General features: G+C 36.3%; 1 protein-coding gene across 1 annotated transcript in view; it reads left to right on the top strand.

Annotated features, from left to right (window-relative positions):
• Positions 1-17,820: 17,820 nt before the first annotated feature.
• LOC136027012 (TWiK family of potassium channels protein 7-like) overlaps positions 17,821-25,359 on the top strand; it is a 120,707-nt gene continuing 113,168 nt past the window's right edge. Inside the window, exon 1 of the mRNA XM_065703911.1 lies at positions 17,821-17,931. The gene's annotated coding sequence lies outside the window, so the exon portion shown is untranslated. The remainder of the gene's footprint in view (positions 17,932-25,359) is intronic.

Here is a 25,359-nt window from a genome sequence, read left to right as displayed (position 1 = left end):
CAAGACAAATCCTTTTCTTACTCTAATAATTCATCTATCGATGTTGACCCTAATAGTCATCCCATAAAGTCAAATGTGCTCCCTTGGTCCCTTGTTCTGACTACATTAACCTGGCCCCGCTAAGAATCCCACCACACCCCCTGTGCCCATTTGTAATTTAAATAAAGTTAAGTGTAAAAATGGTACCTTTGCAGGTCATTTTAAATTTCCCATACTTTTGTTAAGCAACGCTGAAAGTCTAAATTTTGAAAAACTTAATGACTTAGACTCCTTTTCTAAAATATAGAGATCAGACATAATCGCTATTACTGAAGTATACGCTCAAAATACACACATGTTAAAAATGAATAATTTCACCCAGTTTATTAAACTCGACCCGAACCCACCCTCTGGGTAAGAAAGGGGGTGAAATTCTTTTCTTTGTCCGTAATGATTTTTATCCTTCAGAAATATTAGTTCCTTGTCTTACTCCCTCTGATGAAATGTTGTGGCTTTGTGTTCGACCTAAAGTCTTACCACGTCCTTTCAATTTGATTGTCCTGTGTTGTTTTTACTACTCTCCTGGGCAGAGAGCGGCTGAAAAAATTAATTTTATTGAAAAATTGCATGGAAGTGCCGACTATGAATGAATGAATGAACTTTATTACCCGTAAAGCATAAAAAACACAAAGTACGGAGTATTATGAATAAATAAACAAAAACAAATACGATAAACAGCGAAGAAATACAAAATTGAAACTAATAAAAGACAATATGGATTAATCAACCAGTATCAATATGGAAAAAAGGCTGCAGAGGGTCATAAACGTGAATAAAGTTGACAGTCTTTTTACATAAATCATCACTGGAAGACCGAATCCGAGAAGGCACATCTACTAAACCAAATCGAGCAATTATTTTTTTGTTTCGGTGCCATCTAGGAAGCCGGAGGAGGAATTTGCAATATCTGAAATAAGCCGTACGTAGAGTATGTCGATCTTTCTTACGAAACAGATGAGCCATGCCTGATAAAAACAAAAGCACAGGGGCGTGATAAACGTTATAAATCATGCACAAACCGTTGCGGTTGTAACGGCTTTTGTCTGGGGATATTTTTCCGTAAGCAGCGCGTAGTTTTTCACGGCTTGATTCACTAGGGATGAAAAGGTAGTGGAAAGTGTTGGACCGAAACACAGACCAAGCCAACCAACTAAAGAAGAACATGGCAGAATTGCAGTACCAGCAACAAATGGAGCGACCGCATAAGGGCTATTAAAACAAATAAACTCGCATTTAGACGCATTAACTGACAGTCCAATCTTAGATAGTTCATTGGTTAATATAGTAAAATTAGAAAGCAGTCCACGGCGAGTCCGGGCAACAAGGAGAACGTCATCTGCATATGCAATAGAAGACAAACCAGTATTACCGTAAAAAACCGAACTTCTAAGGGGACGCAGGCACAATGCAAGCACGCATTTAAATATAGTAGGAGACAATACGGCACCTTGCCGAACTCCCTTATTAATTTTTACCGGGTCAGATATTTGGCCATTCCAGGTAACTTGAATTTTAGACTTTGAATACCAAGAAGACAATAAACTTAGTACGGAAGGATTAACACCTGAAGACGCAAGGGAAAATAGAGCCTGAGAGTGTACAATATTGTCGAAAGCTCCAGAAATATCAACAGTAAGACAGTATAAAGACATTTTAGCTTTTACGGCATCTTTCATGAGTCGGCTTAAAACATGATGTGCATGGGAGCAACCGAAACTTTTCCGAAAACCGAATTGAAAAGGCGTAAAATCACAATTCGACTCAATTTCTGGTAGTAACAAATGTTCAAGCAACTTACTTAAGAAACACGATACTGTAATGGGACAATAATTCATACATGACGTGGGGTCCTTGCCTCACTTTTGAATAGACGTTACACGGCCACAAAGGAAACTATCAGGAACAAGCGACTGTGCTAAGCAAGACTGGAAAAATATTTGTAAATGGTTAAGTAGAGCAGGACAATCATAAGCAAAAAATCGGTAAGAAAGGCCGTCACCATCAAGGCTATTTGAACGCTTAATTTTTCTTAAAGCCCGGCGAATTTCAGATATTGCTACAGGCTGGACATGAGCCTGCAGGAGACGGTATGGTAAAAGCGGTTTAAGCAACTTATTATAAAAAGACTGAAGAAAACTATTAAATACACTGAACACACGCTTATAATGATCAACAAAATTAGCTAGCTGGAGACAAGATAGGGTAGATGGGGAACATTTCTCACTATTAGTAACCTTATTCCAGGAGGCCTTATCGGTGGGGCCTGGCCATGCATTCAAGCGTGCCCTCTTCAAACTGGCCTTATATTCAAGTTTACACTTTTGTTTCACAGAGAAAACAGCTCCGGAAGATGGTCGGTCACATGATATCCACATACGTAGCCAAAATTTGGCTTTTTGCTTAGCACGTTTTACTTCAGGATCAACGTTCCAATTAGGCTTTCTTGTACCAATCCTAACTTTATCCACAGGCACTGCAGCTTTGGAAGCTGATTTAAGGCAATGAACGATTTGACAATAATAGAAATTTAGATCAACTGTACTTGAAGGCGAGGAAACTGACGTTTGCAGCAGGTGATATGGCACTTTTATGGTCGAGAGTAAAGCAGTTAGCCTAGCAAGGTATAGTGGGACATTAGCACGATCCCAATTCAACTTCATATGCCACTTCGGCTGAGCCGAAAGTATTTTGCCAGATAGCTCACAGGACAAATTGCAGCTAAGAATAAGGTGATCGTCGTCAATCTTCTCTTCGTCCACCCTGACAATCGATGATATTAAGCTGGAACTGGAAGAGATCACGTGATCCAGGTTCGATTTTGAACAGCCTCTGTTATGAATATACGTGAATGGGAGGCTCTTAACTGCGACGTGATATATGCTAGGAAGTGATTCTAGCAAGAGGATTGATCTATCGGAGGTACCAGGAATGTCACAGTTACGGTCACCAGCTAAAACCCTATTTAGGTCTTTCAAACGTAGACTTTCGAGTAGAGACTTTAAACTGGAGCAACATTTAGCGAAAGATGTGAACGATGCTATAGAACGTCGATCGCAAGGTAAGTAAACGTTTATAAAGGCGGTACTGTCACATTGAATCGCTAAGATGTTATCATCACAATGAATCACAGAGGGCTTTGATGGGGAACGGAAAAAAATTGCTAGGCCACCGGAAGGGCGGTCTCTAGTTTGCTTGGCCTCTTGCGAAAAGAAATGGTGGACAGAAGATCGCTTCAGGCTAGAAACGTTTGATTTGGTCAAAAGATGTTCTTGCAAGAACACTATGTCATGGACTAATAATTCATTAATTAACAAGTCTTTGTCTTTTGTGCCGTTAATATTAAGAGAAGCAAAACTTAAAATAGTGGCTTGGTTCATTTTGGAGCAGAGTTCAGAGCGCGTTTTATCACTGGGCAATTGATACTATAGGAAACATGTGCTTCGCCGCAGTTGGCACATTTCAGAGTTTCTAAGCAATGATTGTCTTTAGTATTGGAATGGCATCCAGAACATTTAGAGCACTTCATCTCATTCGGGGCACATGGGCAGTGAGCTAACGAATGATGGATACTTTGGCATCTAAGACACCGTCTGGGCAATTCTTTGTATTCCGATATTTTAAAAGACTCATAACCCAAGCGCAGACCTGTAGCGATGGCAGATTTTAGTGCAGTAGAATCAAGGAACTCTACACGGAATGTATGAGAAGAGCTGATCTGGCTGGCCTCAACAAGACCATGAATAACAGAGATGAGTATACTGCTAGAAACACTGTCGGGAAGTCCCCTAATTACTCCAAGAGGTTTGCGATCAATCACTTTAGCAAGAATATTTGGATAGCTCGCAACAGAAGATGCGGCAAGAGAATTGGCGGAAACTTTATCCCGCGTAACAACAACCCATCTTTTCCTTACCGGATCGGACTTTACCGACACAATACCGTCATGTCCGGCGAAAGAATCAAGCTTTTCCTTGCGAGAAACGGGGTCTCTTAGTTCTGGAGGCGGATATTTAAGAACAACGGCGTACGAGGGTTTGTGATTGGTACCCTTACTATCTGAGACCAAAGAACTATTAATAGACGTTGTTGGACTATTGAGGTGAGCAAGCGATTTTAACTGATCAAGGCACTGGTTGACTTTGGCGGTAAGGATAGAATAAGCTGACGCCGGAATGCTAGGGACTTCAGAGGGGGATTTGATCACGAACTCTGGAATATCAATATTTTCTGCAGAGCAGCGAGAAAGAGTAGCGATAATGTCCGACAATGAACTATTCTTAGCACTGGGTCCCGAACGACGAGGTATAGGCTCATCTGGGAAGCAATTGCTATATAAAAGTTTCTTAGCCCCAAGAACATCTTCATACGGGAAAAAATCACTAGCGTATTTCACAATAGACTGATGGTCCAACCCCTCATCGAGATTGTGCTGAGCAAAATTCAAAACTGGGCAATAATAAAGCGTACTGGTATGCCAATTGTCCATGATAAGCAAATTTCACTCACGGCTCGGCATCAGTCCAAAAACAATTAAGTGAAAAAGGTATATCCACAGAGAAGTTCTCAATAAGCACAATTATGAAATGATCCGCACTGGCTAAATGAATGCAATGAGAATAAATAATAACTTATCTTTGAGTGGGGCTAGTAATCCAGTGATTTGCAAGTAATCCGAATATTTCAATGCACGACTCAGATGATAGTAGTGCTGAATACTAACTCACAGCCACAATCCATAAATAATCCTTAAGCCATAATCGTATACAAGTTTATAAATTTATCGAACAAGTTTCAATTACAAGTTAAAAAGTATTTCACTCGTTATTTATTCCAAACAGGTACAGAGTTAATCCGGCTTAAATTCAATTAGTTGTTGACTGGTCATATATATACTATCTAAATACCCAAATGCTGGAATTTTCCTCTTAGGTGATGCAAATGAATTAAAACGTGAGTCTACATGTAATACTTTTAGTCTAAAACAAATTGTAAAAGTCCCTACTACCAAAGGCAATTCTACTCTTGATTTCATATGCAACAACATGTCAAATTTCTACAGACCCGTCACCATTCTTCCTCCTCTCATAGGTAGTTACCACTTTAGCCTACTCCTATCTCCACTAGCTACAGTTAAAAATTTCTTTACTATTACTGAAACCGTCTTTAGACCTCTAATTGACTCAGGACTCTACAATTTTGGGTCTTGGATCACTAGTGAAAATTGGTCCCCTGTGTACCAAACAAATGATGTCGACTTCAAGGCTTTGTTCCTCCAAAATTTATTAAAATATGCTAATAAAAATTAAAATATGCTCTACCGATAAACCTTACATTACTGCGACTTTAAAAAAAATAATAAGGAAAATAATCAATTTGTTCAAGCAAGAACATATCACACAGGCTAATGATCTAAGAAAGTTCCTGAAGAGAAAATTGGGAAAGGCAGCATCTGGGTATTACAATAGTAAGGTTAAGGATTTGTATTCTAACAAACCCAAGCAATGGTACAGGAAAATTAAAGAGATTTGCGGAAAAAACCCTGTTGAAGTTAATTATCATCTCCCTGACCCCCCTTACAAGATAGCCAACGATTTGAACCTGCATCTTGCGTCCATAGTACAAAGTCTCCCCCCTTTCACTGGCTCAGGTCAAACTATTCCTACCCCCACCTCTTTCCCCAAAATTTCTCCCTCTGATGTTATAAACAAAATCCAAAGGTTCAAAAAATCAAGTACTTGCCCATTAGACATCCCAATTGACTTGATTAAAGCCTTTTCAGACACAATTGCTGGACCTTTATCTGATATTTTTAACCAAATTACAAAATCTGGTAAATTCCCAAGTTGCTGGAAACTAGGTTTTATAACACCCATCCCAAAGAAATTTTCCAGTCTGACTATAACCAACATGCGTACTATTACACTCACTCTAGTTTTTTCTAACCTTTACGAAGGGTTCCTTTGTGACTGACTTAAAATTAAAATTATACCACGCATTGACATCCGACAGTTTGGTAATTTAAGAAAAACCTCCACCACCCATTACCTTATACACTTGATTCACACGATCCTAAGTGAACTAGAGAAACCAAATGTTTGGCTAAACCTGGTTTTAGTCGATTTCCAAAAAGCGTTTTACTTAGTTGACTACACTATCCTAATTCGTTTACTACATGATAACTTTGAAATTGACCCACTTTTAGTAAATATTGTTATATTGTTCCTTTCAGACACATCACAAGTTGTAAAATACAAAAATACCTTCTCTAACCCCCTCCCTAGGTACTGTGGAATACCTCAAGGAACCTTATTGGGACCACTATTATTTCTTGTCATGATTAACGAAATTAGCAAGGAAAGATGGAAATATGTGGATGACTTGTCGATCCTTGAAGTATGTCACGGGAATATTAAAAGTGACCCCGTTGAAATCCTAACCCAATGTTCGGATGAATCTAAGAATCTAAATATGACAGTAAATCCCACCAAATCACAGATAATGACAATCAACTTCTTGAAATCTACTCCTGCTTTTTGCGATCCGATCCCAAGCGAAATGCTAGTGAAATATGTTAAGCTTCTTGGTGTCACAATTTCTAATGATCTTAAGTGGGACACACATGTTTCCAACATTGTTAAACAAGCAAATGTTTCACTATCCATTTTTAAGCTACTAAACACATTTAATTGTCCTAAGATACGTTCCCTCCGTGTTTACTTATCCTTTATCAGGCCGTTATTGGAATATGCATGTCCGGTCTGGCATTCGCAACTTTCAAATGAACTTAGTGACAAAATCGAGTCGGTCCAAAAGCGTTCCGGTCCTTCATTTACAAAGAAGGCAAAATTCCATACTCCTTCCTCCTTAAAGCTGCGCGCATTACCACCTTAAAAGAAAGGAGGGAAAAAATTTGCCTGCTTTTCGCTAAATCAGTCATTTCCAATCCCCGTACTGAGGACTTACTCCCTGATTTTCACAATCCCATTAGACTCTGACTCCCCCGGTCAGCCTCCTTAGCAATCCCTACTTACTCTTCGATCCATGCTGTTATTAAATAAAAAAAAAACTAGTTTTTTTAACTGAAAGTAAGGAGCGACATTAAAACTTAAAACGAACAGAAATTACTCCGTATATGAAATGGGTTGTCCCCTCCGCAGTCCCTCGCTCTTTACGCTAAAGTTTTTAATTGTTTTAAAAATTAGAATTGTGGCAAAGAGTCAAACTTTAGCGTAAAGAGCGAGGGACTGCGGAGGGGACAACCATTTTATATACGGAGTAATTTCTGTTCGTTTTAAGTTTTAATGTCGCTCCTTACTTTCAGTTAAAAAAACTAGTTTTTTTTTATTTAATTTCTGAACGTTTTTGAATTAATGCATGTTTGATTTTGGCTCTCCGCACATAAATTATTGAAATGAAATTAGTATATTAATTTTTTTTTTGGCTAAAACGTCTGTACACTTCCCAATAACCATTACTACATGTAAACACTGGTCAAAGTTTGTAACTTGCAGCCCCTCCCCCAGGAATTGTGGGGGAGTAAGTCATTCCCAAATACGTAGTTATTATAGTTTTCGACTATGCGGAACAAAATGGCTATCTTAAAATTTTAATCTGTTGACTTTTGGAAAAAAATTAGCGTGGGAGGGGGCCTATTTGCCCTCCAATTTTTTATCACTTAAAAGGGCACTAAAACTTTTCATTTCCGTAAGAATGAGCCCTCTTGCGACACTCTAAGACCACCTGGTCGATACGATGACCCCTGGGGAAAAGAAAAAAACAACAACAAACAAACAAATAAACACGCACCCGTGATTTGTCTTCTGGCAAAAAATATGAAATTCCACATTTTTTTAGATAGGAGCTTGAAATTTTTGCTATAGAGTTCTCTGATATGCCGAATGCGATAGTGTGATTTTCGTTAAGATTCTATGACTTTTAGGGGATGTTTCCCCCTTTTTTCCAAAATAGGGCACATTTTCTCAGGCTCGTAACTTTTGATGACAAAGACTAAATTAATTGGAACTTATATATTTAGAATCAGCATGAAAATTCGATTCTTTTGATGTATCTTTTAGCATCAAAATTCCGTTTTTTAGAGTTCCGTTTACTATTGAGCCGGGTCGCCCCTTACTACAGTTCTTTACCACGAACTGTTTGAAAAGAAAATAATTCGGTATTTCGGGGCTTCTGACATTATTACTCCTTTGCGGAAGTTAGGCTCAAAATTGAAAAATGATTATATTTTTTCTCTGGGCCCCTTCCACCTCTTAGTTCGTTTATTTTCCCGTTAGTTTTCACCTGTTTCCGCTTTATAGTTGTGTTATCTCTTTGCAGTTCTTTCTTTAGTTGAGTTATAGATTTGTGGTATATATGTTTTATCGCTCGTATAGTTGTGTTATTTTCAAATTATACTCCATAATAGAGAGGCTCCGAACACCCAGCATTGTATATTAAGCTCTGAATTTGACGTTTTTTCTAACGTGATCAGATTCGTCCTGCGCCCTTTTCATTGAATTTTTTCCCCCATGGCATATTTCTCCAAGGAAAGATCCTCCCACATAGCCCCCTCCCTCAACCCTACCCCCAAAACCAAAAAAATCCCCCTGAAAACGTCTGTACACTTCCCAATAACCATTATTATATGTAAAAACTGGTTGAAGTTTGTAACTTGCAGCCCCTCCCCCAGGAACTGTGGGGGAGTAAGTCACCCCCAAATACATAGTTATTATAATTTTCGACTATGTTGAACAAAATGGCTATCTCAAAATTTTGATCCGTTAACTTTGGGAAAAAAATGAGCGTGGGAGGGGGCCTAGATGCCCTCCAATTTTTTTGGTCACTTAAAAAGGGCACTAGAACTTTTCATTTCCGTTAGAATGAGCCCTCTTGCGACATTCTAGGACCACTTGGTCGATACGATGACCCCTGGGAAAAAAAAACAAAAAAAAAACAAATAAACACGCACCCGTGATTTGTCTTCTGGTAAAAAATGCAAAATTCCACATTTTTGTAGATAGGAGCTTGAAACTTCTACAGTAGTGTTCTCTGATACGCTGAATCTGATGGTGTCATTTTCGTTAAGATCCTACGACTTTTAGGGGGTGTTTCCCCCTATTTTCCTAAATAAGGCAAATTTTCCCAGGCTCGTAACTTTTGATATATAAGACTAAACTTGATGAAACTTATATATTTAAAATCAGCATTAAAATGCGATTCTTTTGATGTAGCTATTGATATCAAAATTCAATTTTTTAGAGTTTTGGTTACTATTGAGCCGGATCGCTCCTTACTACAGTTCGTTACCACGAACTGTTTGACAGAAAGGTTTCGCAAAAGTTTTATACCCTTTATTCTGGAACACCTTAATAATAATTCGTGATTATGTAATTGCCAAATTCCCCTTTTCCTCTATTTCCGTTTTTATTATTTTTTTTATTTACTGCAATGTTTTTGTAATTTAATTGTTAAGTTTACTGATTTGCCCTTTATCTTTGATGATTTTACTTTTTTAATTCCTTTTAATTTTAAGTGTTTGATTTAATGTACTGTTTTGAATTTTTTTTTCTTAGCTTTTACTGACATATAAAGCGAATTCGGCTCTATAGAGCTTGTGATAGTCTTTTGAAAATAAATATTATCTTATCTTATCTTCGGCAATAAGGGATTTGCAACTTTGGCTAGTTGGTGTACCTTTTATTTGTTTCCGGTGTATTTGATGGTAAGACCAATTTGGTTCCAGTGGTAAGACATGCAGGGGACTTGTAAGTAATAATCGTCTGTTAGGCTACAATCATCTTCAGTGAAGAGGGGTTTATAACTTTTGCTAGTTGGTGTAGCCTACCCATACTCACTGTAACCTAGAATTAAGTGTTTACGCAACGGGTACAAACGATAACGTAAAACAATGAGGTAGTTTCGTAATAATTAGTGTCACCTATGGTATTTTAATCCTGAAAAGTTACGGTTAGCTTTATAATACCAACTAGATTATATAAGGTATTGTTCCAAGTTTTCATCCGTCACGATGTCTACGATTGAAAAGGATAAAGTTCAACTGGCTGCAGAGTCAATTTAGTCCCTTCTTTCGATATTCTTTTGTTATTGTTGTTTTTCCAACGCTGAGGAATAGCCTTTGATCATGTGATTACTGATCGCGTTCTTCTTTGAACATAATGTTTTAAAAGCTTCGGTAGGCTGACAACTTTAGCGTTTAACCGATAGCAAAGAAACAAAACCAAAGTGTTTCTCTCGCAACACTTTATTCGGCGAAGCCGGAGAAAGGTTGCCGCAACAATTCACGTTGCTCAGGCAACGTAGGTCTAGTTTTGTTTTAGGACAAAGTTCCAGTGCGATCCATATTCAACGTAAAATGAACAATTCTTCATAGCTTTGGACACTTCTCCCCAGTTGTTGCAGGATTCGCACTAACTCAGGAGCCATACCACGGCGAACCCTTGGGACCAAAACGGGTCTGGGATTATAAACTGAATAAACTTTATGAAACAGTTCGCGGGAGGGAGCGAAAAAAGAAGTGACTCGTGCTAATATTAACCAAAACTCCAAAAAAAATAGTTTTGATAACAATGGATCAAAAGAATCACTTTTTACGAGATTCTAGATATGTAAAATTAGTTAAATTTAAGGTTGCTCACCGAAACGCAACGAGGCCGAAAAAATTTCCTATTTTTGAAAAATTGGTCCAAAAAAGGCAGAATGACGTTGAAAACTAAACCATCTAAATCAATATATTAGAGAATCCTACTGCACAGTTTCACGCCCTTATCATATAGATCTTATCATATAGTAAAATAGATCTTGTCAAAACAAATTGGCGTTTTCTCACATTCACAGAGTGAATGATCACAGAGCCGCGTTTATTTTTATATTTCTTTGTTTCTTTTTTTTCCATTTGTGATGTATCGTACTAATGATCTTAAAAAATCGGGAGAAGGGTTGCTTGTGTGGAAATTAACTGTTTTAGTGCCGTTTTTAAGTAGGAAAAAAGATCGTGCCAAAACAAATTGGCGTTTTCTCACATTCTGTGAATGATCACAGAGCCACGTTTATTTTTATATTTCTTTGTTTCTTTTTTTTCCATTTGTGATGTATCGTACTAATGATCTTAAAAAATCGAGAGAAGGGTTGCTCGTGTGGAAATTAACTGTTTCAGTGCCATTTTTAAGTAGTAAAATAGATCTTGTCAAAGAAAATTGGCGTTTTCTCAAATTCTGTGAATGATCACAGAGCCGCGTTTATTTTTATATTTCTTTGTTTTTGTTTCTTTTTTCAATTTGTGATGTATCATATTAATGATCTTAAAAAATCGGGAGAAGGGTTGCTCGTGTGGAAATTAACTGTTTCAGTGCCATTTTTAAGTAGTAAAATAGATCTTGTCAAAGAAAATTGGCGTTTTCTCACATTCTGTGAATGATCACAGAGCCGCGTTTATTATTATATTTCTTTGTTTTTGTTTCTTTTTTCAATTTGTGATGTATCATATTAATGATCTTAAAAAATCGGGAGAAGGGTTGCTCGTGTGGAAATTAACTGTTTCAGTGCCATTTTTAAGTAGTAAAATAGATCTTGTCAAAGCAAATTGGCGTTTTCTCACATTCTGTGAATGATCACAGAGCCGCGTTTATTTTTATATTTCTTTGTTATTGTTTCTTTTTTCAATTTGTGATGTATCATATTAATGATCTTAAAAAATCGGGAGAAGGGTTGCTCGTGGGGAAATTAACTGTTTCAGTGCCATTTTTAAGTAGTAAAATAGATCTTGTCAAAGCAAATTGGCGTTTTCTCACATTCTGTGAATGATCACAGAGCCGCGTTTATTATTATATTTCTTTGTTTTTGTTTCTTTTTTCAATTTGTGATGTATCATATTAATGATCTTAAAAAATCGGGAGAAGGGTTGCTCGTGTGGAAATTAACTGTTCCAGTGCCATTTTTAAGTAGTAAAATAGATCTTGTCAAAACAAATTGGCGTTTTCTCACATTCTGTGAATGATCACAGAGCCACGTTTATTTTTATATTTCTTTGTTTCTTTTTTTTTCCATTTGTGATGTATCGTACTAATGATCTTAAAAAATCGGGAGAAGGGTTGCTCGTGTGGAAATTAACTGTTTCAGTGCCATTTTTAAGTAGTAAAATAGATCTTGTCAAAGCAAATTGGCGTTTTCTCACATTCTGTGAATGATCACACAGCTGCGTTTATTTTTATATTTCTTTGTTTTGTTTCTTTTTTCAATTTGTGATGTATCATATTAATGATCTTCAAAAATCGGGAGAAGGGTTGCTCGTGTGGAAATTAACTGTTTCAGTGCCATTTTTAAGTAGTAAAATAGATCTTGTCAAAGCAAATTGGTGTTTTCTCACATTCTGTGAATGATCACAGAGCCGCGTTTATTTTTATATTTCTTTGTTTTTGTTTCTTTTTTCAATTTGTGATGTATCATATTAATGATCTTAAAAAAATCGGGAGAAGGGTTGCTCGTGTGGAAATTAACTGTTTCAGTGCCATTTTTAAGTAGTAAAATAGATCTTGTCAAAACAAATTGGCGTTTTCTCACATTCTGTGAATGATCACAGAGCCGCGTTTATTTTTATATTTCTTTGTTTCTTTTTTTTCCATTTGTGATGTATCGTACTAATGATCTTAAAAAATCGGGAGAAGGGTTGCTCGTGTGGAAATTAACTGTTTCAGTGTCATTTTTAAGTAGTGAAATAGATCTTGTCAAAGCAAATTGGCGTTTTTTCACATTCTGTGAATGATCACAGAGCCGTGTTTATTTTTATATTTCTTTGTTTTTGTTTCTTTTTTCAATTTGTGATGTATCATATTAATGATCTTAAAAAATCGGGAGAAGGGTTGCTCGTGTGGAAATTAACTGTTTCAGTGCCATTTTTAAGTAGTAAAATAGATCTTATCAAAGCAAATTGGCGTTTTCTCACATTCTGTGAATGATCAAAGAGCCGCCTTTATTTTTATATTTCTTTGTTTTTGTTTCTTTTTTTCAATTTGTGATGTATCATATTAATGATCTTAAAAAATCGGGAGAAGGGTTGCTCGTGTGGAAATTAACTGTTTCAGTGCCATTTTTAAGTAGTAAAATAGATCTTGTCAAAGCAAATTGGCGTTTTCTCACATTCTGTGAATGATCACAGAGCCGCGTTTATTTTTATATTTCTTTGTTTTTGTTTCTTTTTTCAATTTGTGATGTATCATATTAATGATCTTAAAAAATCGGGAGAAGGGTTGCTCGTGTGGAAATTAACTGTTTCAGTGCCATTTTTAAGTAGTAAAATAGATCTTGTCAAAGCGAATTGGCGTTTTCTCACATTCTGTGAATGATCACAGAGCCGCGTTTATTATTATATTTCTTTGTTTTTGTTCCTTTTTTCAATTTGTGATGTATCATATTAATGATCTTAAAAAATCGGGAGAAGGGTTGCTCGTGTGGAAATTAACTGTTTCAGTGCGATTTTTAAGTAGTAAAATAGATCATGTCAAAACAAATTTGCGTTTTCTCACATTCTGTGAATGATCACAGAGCCGCGTTTATTTTTATATTTCTTTGTTTCTTTTTTTTTAAATTTGTGATGTATCGTACTAATGATCTTAAAAAATCGGGAGAAGGGTTGCTCGTGTGGAAATTAACTGTTTTAGTGCCATTTTTAAGTAGTAAAATAGATCTTGTCAAAGCAAATTGGCGTTTTCTCACATTCTGTGAATGATCACAGAGCCGCGTTTATTTTTAGATTTCTTTGTTTTTGTTTCTTTTTTCAATTTGTGATGTATCATATTTATGATCTTAAAAAATCGGGAGAAGGGTTGCTCGTGTGGAAATTAACTGTTTCAGTGCCATTTTTAAGTAGTAAAATAGATCTTGTCAAAGCAAATTGGTGTTTTCTCCCATTCTGTGAATGATCACAGAGCCGCGTTTATTTTTATATTTCTTTGTTTTTGTTTCTTTTTTCAATTTGTGATGTATCATATTAATGATCTTAAAAAAATCGGGAGAAGGGTTGCTCGTGTGGAAATTAACTGTTTCAGTGTCATTTTTAAGTAGTAAAATAGATCTTGTCAAAACAAATTGGCGTTTTCTCACATTCTGTGATTGATCACAGAGCCGCGTTTATTTTTATATTTCTTTGTTTCTTTTTTTTTCCATTTGTGATGTATCGTACTAATAATCTCAAAAAATCGGGAGAAGGGTTGCTCGTGTGGAAATTAACTGTTTCAGTGCAATTTTTAAGTAGTAAAATAGATCTTGTCAAAACAAATTGGCGTTTTCTCACATCCTGTGAATGATCACAGAGCCGCGTTTATTTTTATATTTCTTTGTTTCTTTTTTTTCCATTTGTGATGTATCGTACTAATGATCTCAAAAAATCGGGAGAAGGGTTGCTCGTGTGGAAATTAACTGTTTCAGTGCCATTTTTAAGTAGTAAAATAGATCTTGTCAAAGCAAATTGGCGTTTTCTCACATTCTGTGAATGATCACAGAGCCGCGTTTATTTTTATATTTCTTTGTTTTTGTTTCTTTTTTCAATTTGTGATGTATCATATTAATGATCTTAAAAAATCGGGAGAAGGGTTGTTCGTGTGGAAATTAACTGTTTCAGTGCCATTTTTAAGTAGTAAAATAGATCTTGTCAAAAAAAATTGGCGTTTTTTCACATTCTGTGAATGATCACAGAGCCGCGTTTATTTTTATATTTCTTTGTTTCTTTTTTTTCCATTTGTGATGTATCGTACTAATGATCTTAAAAAATCGGGAAAAGGGTTGTTCGTGTAGAAATTAACTGTTTCAGTGCCATTTTTAAGTAGTAAAATAGATCTTGTCAAAGCAAATTGACGTTTTTTCACATTCTGTGAATGATCACAGAGCCGTGTTTATTTTTATATTTCTTTGTTTTTGTTTCTTTTTTCAATTTGTGATGTATCATATTAATGATCTTAAAAAATCGGGAGAAGGGTTGCTCGTGTGGAAATTAACTGTTTCAGTGCCATTTTTAAGTAGTAAAATAGATCTTGTCAAAACAAATTGGCGTTTTCTCACATTCTGTGAATGATCACAGAGCCGCGTTTATTTTTATATTTCTTTGTTTTTGTTTCTTTTTTCAATTTGTGATGTATCATATTAATGATCTTAAAAAATCGGGAGAAGGGTTGCTCGTGTGGAAATTAACTGTTTCAGTGCCATTTTTAAGTAGTAAAATAGATCTTGTCAAAACAAATTGGCGTTTTCTCACATTCTGTGAATGATCACAGAGCCGCGTTTATTTTTATATTTCTTTGTTTTTTTTCCATTTGTGATGTATCGTACTAATGATCTTAAAAAATCGGGAAAAGGGTTGCTCGTGTAGAAATTAACTGTTTCAGTGCCATTTTTACATAGTAAAAAAGATCGTGCCAAAGCAAATTGGCGTTTTCTCCTTTTTCCTGCTATAGAAAAGAAATTTTGCCCCGAGGAGAGAGGAAATACTATCGACTGAAAATTCTGAGATAATCAATCGTTTTACAATTACCTAAAAGCTTTATATTGAGCTTAACAGTTTCAGAGGTAGTTATTCTGTACGGCTGGACCCACATGTGTTAAATAATTTTCATTAATTTGCAATTGTAACATAACCATTCATTTGGTTTTCGTTTTATTTTTATTTAATGCAACACTGTGATGTTTTGTTTCTTACTGTGGTGTTTGTTTTAATGTGGTGTGTTTATGTGGTGTTTTTATTTAATGCAACACTGTGGTGTTTTGTTTCTTACTGTGGTGTTTGTTTTAATGTGGTGTGTTTATGTGGTGTTTTTATTTAATGCAACACTGTGGTGTTTTGTTTCTTGCTGTGGTGTTTGTTTTAATGTGGTGTGTTTATGTGGTGTTTTTATTTAATGCAACACTGTGGTGTTTTGTTTCTTACTGTGGTGTTTGTTTTAATGTGGTGTGTTTATGTGGTGTTTTTATTTAATGCAACACTGTGGTGTTTTGTTTCTTACTGTGGTGTTTGTTTTAATGTGGTGTGTTTATGTGGTGTTTTTATTTAATGCAACACTGTGGTGTTTTGTTTCTTGCTGTGGTGTTTGTTTTAATGTGGTGTGTTTATGTGGTGTTTTTATTTAATGCAACACTGTGGTGTTTTGTTTCTTACTGTGGTGATTGTTTTAATGTGGTGTGTTTATGTGGTGTTTTTATTTAATGCAACACTGTGGTGTTTTGTTTCTTACTGTGGTGTTTGTTTTAATGTGGTGTGTTTATGTGGTGTTTTTATTTAATGCAACACTGTGGTGTTTTGTTTCTTGCTGTGGTGTTTGTTTTAATGTGGTGTGTTTATGTGGTGTTTTTATTTAATGCAACACTGTGGTGTTTTGTTTCTTGCTGTGGTGTTTGTTTTAATGTGGTGTGTTTATGTGGTGTTTTTATTTAATGCAACACTGTGGTGTTTTGTTTCTTACTGTGGTGTTTGTTTTAATGTGGTGTGTTTATGTGGTGTTTTTATTTAATGCAACACTGTGGTGTTTTGTTTCTTACTGTGGTGTTTGTTTTAATGTGGTGTGTTTATGTGGTGTTTTTATTTAATGCAACACTGTGGTGTTTTGTTTCTTGCTGTGGTGTTTGTTTTAATGTGGTGTGTTTATGTGGTGTTTTTATTTAATGCAACACTGTGGTGTTTTGTTTCTTACTGTGGTGTTTGTTTTAATGTGGTGTGTTTATGTGGTGTTTTTATTTAATGCAACACTGTGGTGTTTTGTTTCTTACTGTGGTGTTTGTTTTAATGTGGTGTGTTTATGTGGTGTTTTTATTTAATGCAACACTGTGGTGTTTTGTTTCTTGCTGTGGTGTTTGTTTTAATGTGGTGTGTTTATGTGGTGTTTTTATTTAATGCAGCACTGTGGTGTTTTGTTTCTTACTGTGGTATTTGTTTTAATCTGGTGTGTTTATGTGGTGTTTTTATTTAATGCAACACTGTGGTGTTTTGTTTCTTACTGTGGTGTTTGTTTTAATGTGGTGTGTTTATGTGGTGTTTTTATTTAATGCAACACTGTGGTGTTTTGTTTCTTACTGTGGTGTTTGTTTTCCTGTGGTGTTTTGTTTCTTTACGTAAACTGCTAGATCACTTGAATTTTCTTAAAATTTACTTGAAATGTATATCAAGAAATGTGTTCTCTTGAAATTTACGCGTGTTTAATTAAGACAAACCAACATTGTCAGAATTTAAATATGTATTAAAAGCATCAACTTTTATAAGGCACCGAAAACTCATTGCTGTGTTTATTTGACACTAGAATATGTCAAAATTTCGCTAAGTTAGGAAATTTCACTGATTATTCTTTTCTCTAAGGTTCTATAGGGGGTTTTTACTTTGGCCCGAAAGCAGGCCGGTTCTCTACATCCATCTAAAGCAGTCGGTAAATATCAACTTCCCAGAATATCAACTTCAACTTCACTGAAAATGTAAAAATTTATTTCATTCTCTGTATTCACTTAATTAACTTGGTTGTTAATTGCAGTATCGATAAATTTGATTTCCTCCTCCTAATCCCTAAAAGAGGTCCTGTTTTTTTGGTCCCACATTGGTCCCCCATTTTTAGGTATATCCTTATATGGCCGATTTTTTTAAACAGCAAACTACTGCTTAAGTTAGTTATTCTGAATTGCAGATTTTTATTGAAGAGGCAAAAAGGCACAGCTCCCTAAAGATAGTTTTTTTTGCACATTTAGCCATGCGCAATATTACATATATTTCTGAGGCTGGAAAAATGCAAAGCCATCAACAGTTAGTTCATCAGTTTCTGGGAACCATTTGAACTTAGATCCGTTTCATATCTAGTATATACGAAAATAAATTTCTTTGGACTTGAATATGTTCACTTTGCTGTCTTCAAGGTAGGAACTAATTATTTTCTTTTTCTTGGGAATACACTCAAGTATTACTTTTTTTGACCTTATTGGAATTTTTAACCCTTGAATGAAGGATATATTTTCCATTGTGTACTATCTACTGCACCTGCAAGTAAATAATCGTAATTAAATAAAGACACCTAATTATCTCATTTTACATTGTGTTTTATGACACACCTAATTGCTATGTCATAACTATCAATATTGATGGCTAATAGTCAATGTAAGTTCAAGTTCAATTCAAGTTCAATTTATTAATATAATAGGTATAACAAATAAAATACACTGGGTAACCCCGGAGAGGCAGAGCTCGTGATTGCGGTGATCCTGTCAATATTTTCAACGTAAATAAAACTAGTTGAAGATCCAATACCCAAGTCCACGGCCCACCACACAAAGCAGAATGCAAAATTATTACAATAACAAAACAATCGAATAAACGTGCACAGAGAATGATATCATGAGCAATGAGAGACGATGAACTAAAAAAAAGAAAAAAATGTTTGAAAAAATCCATAAAGAAAAAACTAGACATCACTGTGTGCAGAGGTAGCCAGCTAGCCATTCTGGCTGGGAAAATCACGTTTCCAACCGGATTTTTTTCAGTTTGACGAAATGCATTTTTTTTTGGTTAGAAATTGATAATCAAATATAGCAACTATTATGGTTTCTAACATAGCTGTATGGGACTCAAGAAGCCATGACTATCGATGCCGTTTCTGTGACTGATGCGGCTATTTTTCATCATTTACTATAACTGTTTCCTAATAGATCTTCTCGCGGGAGTCAGGAAGGTACAGCCACAACGGCAGTATATGACTAGGCTAGGCTGAATGAATTCTAATCAATCAGTAGGTTGTCTGATGCATATGTTTTGCCTCCCCCCTTAGAGAGGTTAAGTTAGATACAGAGCTTTAAAAATAACAAGTTTGGTTCGGTAAACTTCTTGCAGGTGTCATCACGACGAAATCATTAAGAAATCCTTTCCTCCTTCTCCATTTAGGTCGACTTGATCTTGGTCTATAATGCAAGGACATTAACTGTTTCTTCAGACTAAATTCGTTTGAGACCTGACAACCCTTTAGTACCTACTCCGATGACTAGTCTTTACGTGTCCCTCAGAGCCCTCCCCCCCTACAAAGTTTATTTTGGCTTTGACCAAAAATGTCGCAATATACTTTTTTCCAAGCTTGGTTGAGATTGATCAATCTCTTTGGGTAAATGCCCTGATGACGCACAATATTGTGCCCCTACCCCACTGAGGATTGATTGTATTGGAAGATTATACATCAAATTTGATTTATTCCTGATGCCATGTTTTGAAAGATTTCGGAGAAATAAAAATGGAAAGTTCTCCTCCCTCAAAGCGTATATTCTGTATGATTAACTAAAATATTTAGTATTTCCAGTATTGGCTGAAATTCAACAACCACTTCTGGGATGGTGAGAATTTCATAGCCCCCTCCACTCTACAAAGATCAGGTTGTACATTCGCATTCAAAATAGCTCAACTAAGACACTATCTCTTTAGCTCTTACTTCCTGCTAAGTTTGGTTTTTTACTCTAGTAGATGTTCTAATGACGTAAATTTTGCAGCCTCCCTCTCGTTGACACCAGAGATTGAAACGGCACTGGATATCTAATGGCTTACTAGCTCTTACTTCTAACTAAGCTGGGTTGAGTCCTGATGACCCTTTTGGAAGATATAATGACAACAACCATTTGATGTCCCTTTTCGCTTAGAGTTCCAATTGGTCCATGGCTTTCATTAAACTCAGTACCATTCAACTAGAAACCAATTCATATCAACCCCAAGCCACTCAACTCTCGTTTAAATCAATCCCCATTCATCCCAACCCTATTCATCTCATGCCAATTCGGTAAGTATGCTCTTGTTGACCACATCTAGCGGAAACATATTTAAAAAAAAAATAAAGGAAAAAAGGGTTATCATTAAATTCCTTAGTTTATGCTCTTTCCAAATAACATAGTAACTTTTTTGACAATGCCCCCCCCCCCTGATGGTCCCAGATATATCCCTAATAGTTTGCTTTTTTGTTGTTTTGCATTTCATGATACGTTATGGCTTCTTGGTTAACTGGTTTTCATGCATTCTTGACCCATTGAAAAGCATTCCACCAAGGGATGTCAATACAATTGTTGAAAAAAAAGCACTTCTAATTATTTAGAAATGTGGATACCAATGGAAGGAAGCACGATTATCTGATTAATAGAGGCGTGCTGCAACTATAAATTAAGAATTCCATTGTTTTAGTGTTTTCTATTAGTTGTTCATATAACCTAGGGTATCTAGGACCATGAGGGAGTGGTGGCTAGGGTGCATAGTTGGAAAAACGATTATGACATTTGGAAAGAACATAAAATAAGAAATCTAAGGGCACTAATTTTATTAGCATGGTTCCTTTAGATGTGGTTGACCACAGAATATTACCTTCCACCCCCAATCCCCCCCCATTTGACCTAAATTAATATAACCTAGGGTATTATATTACCCTATGACAACTCTAGGGTAGAGTTTTCATATAGGGATGGGGAGGGACTATGCCTCAATGTTTTCAGCCCGCAGTCGGTAAAATAGTGGTGATATGTGTCGCTATTTTACTCCTTCAATTTCTTTTTATTTGGTAAATGGGCTGATGGAAACTAAAAAGTAAAATCAATATGGAAAGAGGTTGGTCTTAGTCAGTAGGAAAAATGAAATAATCTTAATAACCATATCACACAAATCAGTCGGTAAAAATGACCAGCCAGTCAATAAAATCTATTGCCCCCCAAGCTTTTTTCTTAGGGGAACCTCTGATCGCAGGGTCGAAATGGATTTTGATTTGAATTGTATCGGGGCTGAGTTAAATGGGATCGAGTCGAAAGAGGGTTGAATTGCCTAGGGATTGAGTTGGAAGAGGGTTGAGTTACACGGAAAACGTAGTATAGTCATAAATAGTGTTTTTTTGTAAGCTTATAAACTGTCCTTTGTTTTTCCTCGATGAGCGAAAGACCGATGAAATATGCTACGTTGTTATCTGTTTTCCTCATTTTTAATGGCCTCAGTATATACTCGTAATTTATATTTTCCTTTGTCAACGGCCAACTAGGCCTTTTGGGACACATAAGTGCTATCAGTAAATCAAAAATAAAAGTCTCCTGTGATAGCCTAGGTTTTAACTGAAGATTTAAACGGTCTTACTATTTCACAGGAAAATGAACTATAACTATCCAAAACTTAAATTTTATTTCTGAACGTAATTTACCCTTATGTCAGGTTAGACATTTAATGGAAGTTATTTATGTATTTAGAAACTACTTAAACCCATGATTCCCAACCTGGGGCGCAGTCCCCACCGATGGGGCATGACAATATGTTTGTGGGTCATTAAATTAATGTGCACCCTTCGGCTGATTATACTTTAGAGCCTTAATTTTGAAAAAAAAAATCCATGCGAACGTTGTCACATTTACATGCATTTAAAGAGCAAAAAAGATACATGATAGTGTTGCAATGACGTTATACATTGTATAAAAATGTATAAAAGGATAAATCTATTTATTTAGACAGTGAAAATAAGTACAAAAGTCTAGATATTTCGATCAAATATACAGCGACCTTCATCAATAGAAATATTAAAGTATTAAAATTGAAACTAAGATGTTTATACAAATAAATTTTTTATTTTTTTTTTCGTTTTTTTTGTATAAAGTTGCTTGCTGCGCAGTCCCCACCGATGGGACATGGCAATATTTTTGTGGGTCATTAAATGAATGTTCACTCTTCGGCTGATTATACTTTAGAGCCTTAATTTCAAAAAAAAATGTTTTTCATACGAACGTGTCACAATCACATGCATTTAAAGAGCAAAAATACTGGCAATACATGATAGTATTGCAATGACGTTATACATTGTATAAAAGGTGCATAAAGGATAAATATATCGTTATACATTATTTAAAAATGTATAAAAGGATAAATCTATTTATTTAGACAGTGAAAATAAGTACAAAAGTCTAGATATTTCGATCACATATACAGCGACCTTCATCAGTAGAAATACTAAAGTTAAAATTGAAACTAACATGTTTGTACAAACAAAATATTTTGTTGCTTTTTTTTTGTATAAACTTGCTAGTTTAAGAAGCGTTTACACGGGTGTCTGCCAAGAAACGAATCTGAGCAGAAATTAATATCTAAACAGCTTGTTCATAGGTGAAATTTGATGCCAGGGTGAAATTAGACCTACCATAAGAAATTAATGAAAAGAAATAAAATTAATGAAAAGAAATTAAAGAAATTAATAAAATTAATCTACCCCTGCTGAAATTAGAAAAAAAAGTGTGCCATATGAATGCTGAGGAGATAAAATCTTTCCTTTCTATGAAAGTTAAATGGAAAAAAGAATATACATATACATATACGAGGGGGCTGCCCCCTCCATAATCCCCCTCTCTTCACGCTAAAGTTTTTAAAGAACTTTTAAAAACGGGCTATGAATCTAATTATACGGCCCATGTATTTCAGGAATCGTTCTTAAAGAATTGAGACAAAAGGTCATACTTTAGAGTAAAGAGCGGGGCACCGAGGAGGGTTCAGCCCCCTTCATATACAGAATAATTTCTAGTCGTTTTAAACTTTAATGCTGCTCCTTACTTTCAGTAGAAAAAACTTTCTTTTTTGCTTAATTTCTGGTCGTTTTTAAAATAATCCCAGAAAATCCGCCTTCCTCCTTGAAAAACCCTCCCCGCGGAAATATTCCTCCATAGAATATTTTTCCAACGTAAAATTCCTATGCCGGGAAATTCCCCCCGGACAATTCCATCCTCACTGCTAATTTCCCCCAGAAAATTTTGTTCTTACTATTCCGGCTGAAAATACTACTTAGCATACTTTCATTTGAAGAAAGACTTATTTTTATTTAGTTGCTGATCCTTTTTAAGATCATGGGGAACCCCCATCCCATGTGTGGAAAATACTTCCTGAAAATTCCCTCCACCCCAAAGGAAAGTTTCTCCTGCAGAAAATTTCACCGTGGAAAAGCTTTCCTGGTGATAACTCCCCCATGGTGAATTTCTTCTATAGGAAATCCCTCTCCCCATGCAATAATATGCCAGAGAATTTCAACTCCGACGAACAGTTTCCCCGGCAATTACACCAAAGCATCCCCACATGTAAAATGGGCCCCAACGAAAAAGTAAGACAAATAAAACAAATCTCGTTCACGAATTCTGGCAGATCCCCCCGTATAAAATCTCTCCTGGAAAGTAAACACCGGAAACTTCCATCCCAATGGGAAATTCTCCCCTTAGAAAAACCATCCCCAGAAACTCTAGCCTCCCTCAAAATGCTGGTATACTCCTCTATAAAAAATACTATACGTAAACAATGAGCAAATTTCTTAGATTGGGCCCTTCCTCTGGTGGTAGTTGGGGGTCATGTCATATCCTAAGGCATAACTATTGTATCTTTCAACTATAACTAACCAAATAACTATCTAAAATTTTGATCAGACGACTTCTGGGAAACTATGGCGTGGACGGGGGGCTAGTTGCCCTCCAATTTTTGGTCAGTAATATAGGGCACTATAACTTCTAATTTCCTGTTCAATGAGCCCCGTAACGATATTCTATGACCATTAGATCGGTCAGGTCACCCCAGTGGAAAAAAAACAAGAGCAAAGAGCTCATATGGCACTTGTGACGAGGTCGGAACCTAAAATTGGACTCGGCTCACCGAAAGATTAGCTCGCCGAAGCACTAGAAATCCCTCCAACTCCCCTAAAGAGATCAATACGGTCCGCTTATGTTAATCACGCATTTATAACTTGTGCTTATTCTTGAACTCGCCAAAGCACTAGAGATCCCCCCCAACTCCCCCAAAGAGAGTGGATCCAGTCCGGCTATGTCAATCACGTATCTAGAACTTGTGCTTATTCTTCACATCAAGTTTCACCCCGATCTCTCCACTCCGAGTGTTTTCCAAGATTTCTGGTTTCCAAGATTTTTGTTTCCCCTCTCCGACCCCCTATGTCCCCAGATCCAATCTGAATTGAAAATGGAGCATATGAAACATAAGATCTTCCTATATGCCGAGTTTCATTAAGATCCGATAGCCCATCCGTAAGATAAACATACCTCAATTTTCATGATTTCCCCTACCTCCAGCCCCACCCCCCTAGATGATCGAATCGGGGAAACAACTGATATCAAGTCAATTTGTGCAGATCCTTAACATGACTACCAATTTGCATCGTCCTTACACGTCCAGAAGCACCGAACTCGCCAAAGCACTGGATATCTCCCCTCCTCAATTCCCCCAAAGAGAGCAGATGCAGTCCGGTTATTTCAATCACCTATCTTGGACTCGGTGCTTATTCTTTACACCAAGTTTCATCCCATTCTCTCAACTCTAAGCGTTTTCTAAGATTTCCAGTTTCCCCCTCCAACTCTCTCCAATGTTGTCGGATCCATTTGGGATTTATAATAAGAACTCTGAGACACGAGGTTCTTCTAAATATCACATTTTCTTAAGATCCGATCACTTGTTCGTAAGTTAAAAATACCTTATTTTTTCTAATTTTTCCAAACTACCGAATTAAGCCCCCTCCCCAACTCCCCCAAAGAGAGTGGATCTGGTCCTGTTATGTTAATCAGGTATCTAGGACTTGTGCTTATTCTCCCAACCAAGTTTCATCCCGATCTCTCCACTCTAAGTGTTGTCCAAGATTTCCAGTTTCCCCTCCAACCCCCCCCCCCATCTCACCGGGTCTGGCGGGTATTTAAAATAAGAGCTCTGAAGCACAAGGTCCTTCTAAAGATAAATTTCAGTAAGATGTGTTCACCCGTTCGTAAATTTGAAATACCTCATTTATCCAAATTTTTCCGAATTGCATTCGTTCTTCTCTCCAATTTTCATCCCGAGTGCCATAACAAATATCTTTTTGATCATGGATGTGTGCTTATTGGCTTATTGGTACTTGGTATTTTCCCGATTCATCCCGATCTCTCTCCACTCTAAGTGTTGTCCAAGATTTCCAGTTTCCCCTCCAACCCCCCCCCCTCCAATCTCACTGGGTCCGGCGGGTATTTAAAATAAGAGCTCTGAAGCACAAGGTCCTTCTAAAGATAAAATTTCAGCAAGATGTGATCACCCGTTCGTAAGTTTAAAATACCTCATTTATCCTAATTTTTCCGAGTTACATTCGCTCTTCCCACCAATTTTCATCCCGAGTGCCATAACAAACATCTTTTTGATCATGGGTATGTGCTTATGGCACTTGGTATTTACCAAGTGACATATAGCGATAGCAATTTCTGTCGGTCTGCCTGTCTGTCATTCCAGCTTTTGTTAGTTTGGGTACTTCCAGATAAGCAAGGCATATCAGGGACCAGACGAAATTAAATTAG

The sequence above is a fragment of the Artemia franciscana genome, chromosome 5 (assembly GCF_032884065.1).
Source record: "Artemia franciscana chromosome 5, ASM3288406v1, whole genome shotgun sequence".
Classification (NCBI taxonomy): Eukaryota; Metazoa; Arthropoda; class Branchiopoda; order Anostraca; family Artemiidae; genus Artemia; species Artemia franciscana.
This window is presented reverse-complemented; position numbering and strand designations above follow the sequence as displayed.